Source organism: Schistocerca serialis, chromosome 3 (assembly GCF_023864345.2).
Source record: "Schistocerca serialis cubense isolate TAMUIC-IGC-003099 chromosome 3, iqSchSeri2.2, whole genome shotgun sequence".
NCBI classification, from domain to species: domain Eukaryota; kingdom Metazoa; phylum Arthropoda; class Insecta; order Orthoptera; family Acrididae; genus Schistocerca; species Schistocerca serialis.
In genome coordinates this window covers 495,807,599-495,816,970 of record NC_064640.1, presented here as the reverse complement: position 1 = coordinate 495,816,970, position 9,372 = coordinate 495,807,599, and the positions used below count along the sequence as shown (strand labels likewise).

The 9,372-nt window shown below is 42.4% G+C and overlaps 1 pseudogene; it reads right to left on the bottom strand.

Moving 5' to 3' along the window:
* Nucleotides 1-801: 801 nt before the first annotated feature.
* Nucleotides 802-919, bottom strand: LOC126471913 (5S ribosomal RNA; annotated as a pseudogene).
* Between the last annotated feature and the right edge of the window lie 8,453 nt (nucleotides 920-9,372).

Here is a 9,372-nt window from a genome sequence, read left to right as displayed (position 1 = left end):
ATAGGACTTGCGATTTGATTTCTCGAGACACGCACCTGGTTCCAGTTCGTTTCCGTCTAGTGTACTCTTTCACACAACTGTAAACAGAGGTGATGATACGGTGGTGCTAATAGCAGCCATACACGATGCATCGGTATATCCTATGTGCTTCATCGGTATATGCTGCCTGCCGATTGCTAGGGAACAGAAATGTTCTTAGACAAGAATAGTCACAGAACAGAGGTGGCGTGGTATATTTATAACGAAAAATGGTACAGATTTCACCACATGGGAAACCGGATTAACAGACACTAATAACGGCCAAGTTTGATTGAAAATTCTCATTATTAGAAAAGAGAAGGAATGCTCTGTATGCCCGTTAAAGAAAATTTTTATAGCCAAGATCGCGTTCAAAGCAATATTTTATTGACCCGTTTTGACAGGTAAGACTGTCATCTTTAGCTCTTCGAACGCTTATGTGGTTGTACGACATTGTGCATTCATTAACATGGCATGAGCAATGTCATGAGCAATGAACGCACAATGGAACATGACGCACAACCAAAAATGTTTTGTAAGATCTGACAATAACAGTCTCACCTGTCCAAACTAAAACTCCGTCTGAACAGGCCAGGAAGGCCCAACGGTACCGATCGGCCACCGTGTCATCCTCAGCCTACAGGCGTCACTGGATGCGAACTGGAAGGTCATGTGATCAACACACCGCTCTTCTGACCGTATGTCAGTTTACGAGACTGGAGCTGCTACTGCCCTGTCAAGTAGCCCTTCAGTGTGCCTCACTAGGGCTGAGTGCATCCCGCTTGCCAACAGCGCTCAGCAGACTGGATGGTCACCCATCCAAGTACTAGCTCAGCCCGACAGCGCTTAACTTCTGTGATCTGACGGGAACCGGTGTTACCACTGCGGCAAGGCTGTTGGCCACCTGTCGAAACTGGTCAATAAAAAATAGCTTTGAACGCTATCTTTGCTACAAAAAAATCTCTTGATACAGGTTAGACTTTCAACACAAATGTCAATATCAGACTCTCAGTAACAATAAAGCCCTCCTCGGGCACTAATGCACTTGCTGCACCAGTTATTCGTGCTGGCTACCAAACTATTAAGGAGTCCTTGTCCTCAAGGCGGTTCTCAGGTATTGCACTGTTCAGAGAGAGGGTGTTAGCTGAGAAACATATCTGCCAAGAGCATCTCAGGCACGCTCAATATGCTTTAGGTCTGAGGAGTGCACAGACCATTCCATACGTTCAATATCCTCACTTTCCAATGTGTCCGACACCTCAGCGATCCTGAGTGGGTGGACATTATCAAATGGCTCTGAGCACTATGGGACTTAACTTCTGAGGTCATCAGTCCCCTAGAACTTAGAACTACTTAAACTTAACTAACCTAAGGACATCTCACACATCCATGCCCGAGAGGATTCGAACCTGCGACCGTTCCAGATTGTAGCGCCTAGAACCGCTCGGCTACTCCGACTGGCTGGACATTATCGCACGTAAACAGAATGTCGGGACCTAACACACCCCTAAACAGACTGACATGATCCACAATAACCTTCTTGCAATACTGTTGTGCTGTAACGGTACCTCACGCAAAAATATGCAACGGCATTTGGACACTACGCCTAAAGCTTACCCAAACCGTTACGCCTAGGCCGTACCGTAGGCCTTCATGAGCATTCCGTGGTGTTGAACACGTTCCGCTCTCTGTCCACTCTACCTGGGGCAGAATCACTTTCCACAATGACGTGAGATTTGTTGGAGAGCATCACTCTGACCCCAACCAATACGCTCCCTACACCAGCTAACTCTTTCTCAATGATATGGTGGTTGAAGTGGGATGCACTGAACAGCATACAAATCAGCCTGGTTCTAGCAGAGACAAGTGTATATGTAGCAGTTGCAAGATCTGCAGCGATCTGTTCATTTTTGCCACTAGGGCTATGTATAGAACTTCTTGCGGTGTGCTGGTGAGTCTGCGGCCACCTCACCGTCAACGGCCGTTTTTAATAGCGAGATGACACTTTTGGACACACCCATTACTATGGCTATAGTAGTGACACTATGACTAGCTTCGAGCCATCCAACTACTCATCCATGTTGGTAAGCACTGAAATTGTTTCTTGGAGACACGTTACAGTACCACATGAAATGTCACACTAATCGATTCCACAACAACCTTCGTCAAACACTGTGCTGCATGAGCTGCCGAATCCTTACATAGCGCTCGTGCAGAGGCTTTGATGCAATTAACATGTCCCTCCCTCTACATTTCCTATCACTATCATTGATCAGATGACCCGAAGCAATTTTCGGTTGTTCCACAGCAATTGGCAGTTGTTCCTTAGCAAGCGTCAGTTGTTCCTTAGTAATTGTGACGCAGTGTAAGATACAGTAATGACTTTAGGCTCATGGTAGAGTATTTCCGCTGTTTCCAGAATTATGAACATTGAAGCAGTTGAATACTTTTGAGCTGGCCTTCTGATTCAACGATTCTCTTTTCTTGTTTTCAGGCAGTATCTTACATGTTGTGAGCAGTTACGTAGTTATCCCAGTGATATAAACCCCATCAATTTGAATCAGTAATGACTAGTTTAAAAGAATCTTGTCATAAACGTCCGTATAGTCGGACAAAACAACGTCTTCTTCTATAAGTTTACCAAGCGAAGTGATAAAGTAATTAACACGCTGGCATAATAGTTGGAACGTACTGAAATCCCTGCCTGGTCGCCTTTATTAAGGTTTTCCATAGTTTCCCTAAATCTTTTAAGGTGAATTCCGGATTGGTTCCTATTGAAGAGTAGTTTCCTTCGCCATCTTCGTCCAATGCGAAGTGTAACTAAGTGTTTAATTACTCTATCGTCGACAAAATCTTAAATCCTAATCTTTCTTCCCGTTCAGTCTCAGGTCTAGGAGAAAATATACGGTCTGAAGTGTGGAAAGAAGCCAGCGACAAGCCCAGATTCGCAATTACAACTATAAATAGTTTACCAAGATTTCAGAAATATCAGCATTATCCTAAAACGTCTACACATAACAAACAAGGTGTGAAATGATTGGAAGACGGTAGTCTGGTTGATTTTTTAAAATGCTATTCTTAATCGCTAGTTTTCTTCGCTGAATTTTCCGTTAAAATTGTATACTGAAAACAGGAACACTAAGACGGATTTGATAGCATATGTCTACTTAAATATCACAATCGGCGCATATAGGTGTCTCATGTAACGTAGATAATCTCAAATTTTGAAATGTTTCGTGAATACTTTAAGATATCAAAATAAGACAGAGAAGGTACTTCGACGTATAGTCAATATACGTAATTTTTTATTTTCTGAAAGGAACTATGTTTTTTGATAGGGCTATATACCTTTTCAAGGACCAATTATTTGCTGTTGAGCTGAAAGCCGAATTTAAGAACTTTATCATCGTCACTTTTTGCTGAGCGTGGTAAGACTGCTATATTGCAGCTTTGCTTTTATGTGATCAGCGAGGTGGTACAATAGGTAAGGCAATGGAGTCACTCTCGGGAGAAGTGGGGCTCAAATCCATGTCCTGATGTCTTGATCCAGATTTCTCATATCTTCACTAAATTGGTTAAGGCGCATAACGGAATCGTTTGTTTGAAAAGGACTTAGCAGACTCCCTTTTCTTCCCCTGTTCAACGCGGCTTGTGGTCAGTCTCCAATCATCTCGTCTTCGCTGGAGGGATAAGCCCTTAACCTCCCTCTTTCTTGCTTTTCTGTGTAGGACAGTAGAGCGTTAAAACTCTACCATATCTCGTATGGGAGCCTTTGGGAATATCTGCAGTTATGTACACGAAGGTATATAGTATTTATAGGAGGTGGAGATATATTCAGAGAAGTTAGATTAAATGAAGTAATTATATAGCTGGAGAGTGAAAAATAAGTTCATGTAGAGTTGTTAACGTTTTAGTACTAACGACTGTGAAAATTTGATTCTGAACGGGGCAGCGAGTACATTACGACGACGAGTGTTGGGAGCGTCGATGGACTCATACTATGGTCCAAGCAAAAGTACGAAAGAATATCTTTCCGCCGTAATTTATTGACTACGGACACACATAATTTTTCCTATGGAAAGCTACAACCTATACGATAACAAACTCGAATGCTCTTTCTGGTAAGTCTGAAGCTTACTGAAGTGTTTGCGTTCTCACATGGCCGCATAAGTTGACAAGAAAACCTGCTTGTCTCTTCCGTAGTAGCTGTAGCTGACGGCATATATGAGTCGACTTTTCAGGCAGTCCTGCGAGCCACTTGGCGCGCCAGAAGGTGAACAGCACGCCGGCTGGTGGTCGTGCCAAGGCCAACGACCCAACCGCAGGCGCGACTCCCAACAGCCGTCGCTGTTCGGTAGAACTTGTCTCCGGTGCCGTTATAGCCACCATGCATCTCAGTTTCTAAATGGCGTCAGATGAATATTTACTTACTTTCTGACTGTAGTATGAGCTCTTGACTGCCGAAGAGAGACTAAATATTGTTTTAGCTTTAAAATAAGACATTTCCTGTTGAGTATCAGTAGAAATCATCAAATACAAAGATAGGCTACAAGCGTTACTAACAGGCTGCGCTCAAAATTCTCAAACTAGACATTATATAAGTCTCAGTTGATGGGCCAGATAGACGAATCCGAGTGTCAGAATAAGAGACTGCGGGAGGAACTGACATCCTTTTATATGGATATCGTGTCTGTTCTTTCGGACATGTCCGCAATACCGGTCATGACCTTCGTCTTGTGTGTGGTTGCACACATATCACCCGAACTCTTACAGGACTTTGTAAGAATGCCTTCCACGAGTAATGAGTGTGTTGGGTAGGGACACTACGAATGTAGTGTGTGGACATATAAGGTGAGAATGTGGGAGGCGTGAGCGATATAGCCCCTGCCGTCGCACAATCCTCTGTGCCCTAGATGGCTTATATAGATAGAGCGTCTGCCACGTAAGGAGGAGATTCCGGGTACGAGTCCCGGTCGGGGCACACATTTTCACCTGTCCCCGTTGATATATATCAACGCCCGTCAGCAACTGAAAGTTGTTGTATTGTTGATGTAGTCTTCAGTCCTGAGACTGGTTTGATGCAGCTCTCCATGCTACTCTATCCTGTGCAAGCTGCTTCATCTCTCAGTACGTACTGCAGCCTACACCCTTCTGAATCTGCTTAGTGTATTCATCTCTTGGTCTCCCTCTACGACTTTTACCCTCCACGCTGCCCTCCAATACTAAATTGGTGATCCCCTGATGCCTCAGAATATGTCCTACCAACCGATCCCGCCTTCTAGTCAAGTTGTGCCACAAACTCCTCTTCTCCCCAATTCTATTCAATACCTCCTCATTAGTTATGTGATCGACCCATCTAATCTTCAGCATTCTTGTGTAGCACCACATTTCAAAAGCTTCTATTCTCTTCTTGCCCAAACTTTTTATCGTCCATGTTTCACTTCCATACATGGCTACACCCCATACAAATACTTCCAGAAACGACTTCCTGACAATTAAAACTATACTCGAAGTTAACAAACTTCTCTCCTTCAGAAACGTTTTCCTTGCCATTGCCAGTCTACATTTTATATCCTCTCTACTTCGACCATCATTAGTTATTTTGCTCCCCAAATAGCAAAACTCCTTTACTACTATAAGTGTCTCATTTCCTAATCTAATTACCTCAGCATCACCCGACTTAATTCGACTACAATCCATTACCCTCGTTTTCCTTTTGTTGATGTTCATCTTATAACCCTTCAAGACACTATCCATTCCGTTCAACTCCTCTTCCAAGTCCTTTGCTGTCTCTGACAGAATTACAATGTCAGCTGCGAACCTCAAAGTTTTATTTCTTCTCCATGGATGTTAATACCTACTCCGAATTTTTCTTTTGTTTCCTTTACTGCTTGCTGAATATACAGATTGAATAACATTGGGGAGAGGCTACAACGCTGTCTCACTCCCTTCCCAACCACTGCTTCCCTTTAGTGCCCCTCGACTCTTATAACTGCCATCTGGTTTCTATACAAATTGTAAATAGCCTTTCGCTCCCTGTATTTTACCTCTGCCACCTTCAGAATTTGAAAGAGAGTATTCCAGTCAACATTGTCAAAAGCTTTCTCAAAATCTACAAATGCTAGAAACGTAGGTTTGCCTTTCCTTAATCTAGCTTCTAAGAGAAGTCGTAGGGTCAGTATTGCCTCACGTGTTCCAATATTTCAACGGAATCCAAACTGATCTTCCCCGAGGTCGGCTTCTACTAGTTTTTCCATTCGTCTGTAAAGAATTCGCATTAGTATTTTGCAGCTCTAGCTTATTAAACTGATAGTTCGGTAATTTTCACATCTGTCAACACCCGCTTTCTTTGGGTTTGGAATTATTATATTCTTCTTGAAGTCTGAGGGTATATCGCCTGTCTCATACATTTTGCTCACCAGATGGTAGAGTTTTGTCAGGACTGGCTCTCCCAAGGCTGTCAGTAGTTCTAATGGAATGTTGTCTACTCCCGGGGCCTTGTTTCGACTTAGGTCTTTCAGTGCTCTGTAAAACTCTTCACGCAGTATCATATCTCCCATTTCATCTTCATCTACATCCTCTTCCATTTCTATAATATTGCCCTGAAGTACGTCGCCCTTGTGTAGACGCTCCATATACTCCTTTCACCTTTCTGCTTTCCCTTCTTTGCTTAGAGCTGGGTTTCCATCTGAGCTCTTGATATTCATGCAAGTGGTTCTCTTTTCTCCAAAGGTCTCTTTAATTTTCCTGTAGGCAGTATCTATCATACCCCTAGTGAGATAAGCCTCTACATCCTTACATTTGCCCTCTAGCGATGCCTGCTTAGCCATTTTGCACTTCCTGTCGATCTCAATTTTGAGACGTTTGTATTCCTTTTTGCCTGCTTTATTTACTGCATTTTTATATTGTCTTCTTTCATCAATTGAAATCAGTATTTCTTCTGTTACCCAAGGATTTCTACTAGCCCTCGTCTTTTTACCTACTTGATCCTCTCCTGCCTTCACTACTTCATCCCTCAAAGCTACCCATTCTTCTTCTACTCTATTTCTTTCCCTCATCTTGTCAATTTTTCTCTTATGCTCTCCCTGAAACTCTTTACAACCTCTAGTTTAGTCAGTTTATCCTGGTCCCATCTCTTTAATTTCCCAGCTTTTTGCAGTTTCTTCAGTTTTAATTTACTGTTCATAACCAATAGATTGTGGTCAGAGTCCACATTGCCCCTGGAAATGTCTTACAATTTAAAACCTGATTCCTAAATCTGTGTCTTACCATTATATAATCTATCTGATACCTTCTAGTATCTCCAGGATTCTTCCATGTATACAATCTTCTTTTATGATTCTTGAACCAAGTGTTAGCTATGATTAAGTTATGCTCTGTGCAAAATTCTACCAGGCGGCTTTCTCTTTCATTTCTTCCCCCCAATCCATATTCACCTACTACGTTTCCTTCTCTTCCTTTTCCTACTATCGAATTCCAGTCACCCATGACTATTAAATTTTTCTCCTTTATCTCATTAGACATTTCTTTAATTTCTTCGTCATTTGCAGAGCTAGTTGGCATATAAACTTGTACTACTGTAGTAGGCGTGGGCTTCGTGTCTATCTTGACCACAATAATGCGTTCACTATGCTGTTTGTAGTAGCTTACCCGCACTCCTATTTTTTTTATTCATTATTAAGCCTACTCCTGCATTACCCCTATTTGATTTTGTATTTATAACCCTGTATTTACCTGACCAAAAGTCTTGTTCCTCCTGCCACCGAACTTCGCTAATTCCCACTATATCTGACTTTACCCTATCCATTTCCCTTTTTAAATTTTCTAACATACCTGCCAGATTAAGGGATCTGACATTCCACGCTCCGATCCGTAGAACGCCAGTTTTCTTTCTCGTGATGACGACGCCCTCTTGAGTAGTCCCCGCCCGGAGATCCGAATGGGGGACTATTTTACCTCCGGAATATTTTACCCAAGAGGACGCCATCATCATCTAACCATACAGTAAAGCTGCATGTGCTCGGGAAAAATTTCATCTGTAGTTTCCCCTTGCTTTCAGCCGTTCGCAGTAGCAGCACAGCAAGGCCGTTTGGTTAGTGTTACAAGGCCAGATCAGTCAATCATCCAGACTGTTGCCCCTGCAACTACTGAAAAGGCTGCTGCCCTCTTCAGGAACCACACGTTTGGCCTCTCAACAGATACCCCACCGTTGTGGTTGCACCTACGGTACGGTTATCTGTATCGCTGAGGCACGCAAGCCTCCCCACCAACGGCAAGGTCTATTGTTCATGGAGTGGGGGCAACTGAAGATATTAATATATAATTCTAATTTCGATCTGACGTCCGGTTTGCAGACCTCGAAGTTCCAAATTTGCTCTCGAATCCGCAAATGAGAAGATGAAGGCAGATAGCGTTAAGAGGTTGTCTTCTTTCCTGCAGTAGCACTGCCGAATCAAGAATGAGAGAAAAAGAACCGAGGGTTGTTAACATGGTAAGTATGTCTTAGAAACATAGCAATACACAATTTATTAAATCGCCTGATGACAAGGATGCTAACGCCCCTATACTACCATTACCGGATAGCGACGAACATAAGACAGGAAAACTGAAAGTAATATCTACATGTTGTGTAAAGAATCTAGTTACTGCACAGAAAGAAACTAAATAGAAATAAAAGCGGTAATTTAAAAAAAAGTACAATCGTGATACTAATTGTGAGCCTCGTAAGGAGAAGCGACCTTTGCATATTCCTAATAACGTCACAAAAAGTGTTCCAGAAAATAACATTCGTGGCACATTGCATGAGCAGAATTTGATGTGCTAAATGAAAGTAGAAATTTTTGTGAGGAGGGGGTAAGTTAAGATTCAAGACTGGTCCAGGGTATATGAACATTGTGCTCCATGTTATGGACGCCTTTTATTGGGAGACTGTACTAGCTGGATAAGCTGTGACCCCCACGATGTCAACAGCAGTAAATAAAAAAACTACTAAAAGTGACAGTTCGAACAATAAAAGTAAGCACAAATCGTTTTGTTCCAAAGTAGAAACTGGCTTTGAACTACTGCGTGCTAAGCGCAGGTGGCCCTGACGCTTCACGAAAAAACGGTAGTAACTGAGAACTGTATCCTTCCTCTAAAATCAACAGACACGATGAACGCTCAGTTTAATGGGTTATTTTGATGAGATGATTTTTCAACAGCAAATGTCACCGTTTTTATGGAGATCGAGAAATTAGATAACGAAGGGTACACTTGACGTTTGATCGATCAAATCAACGAAACCGGAAACTATGCTCGACCATCTGGATTTATAAGGTAACATCAAACAATTATACTTGGTTGATCCTGGAATAT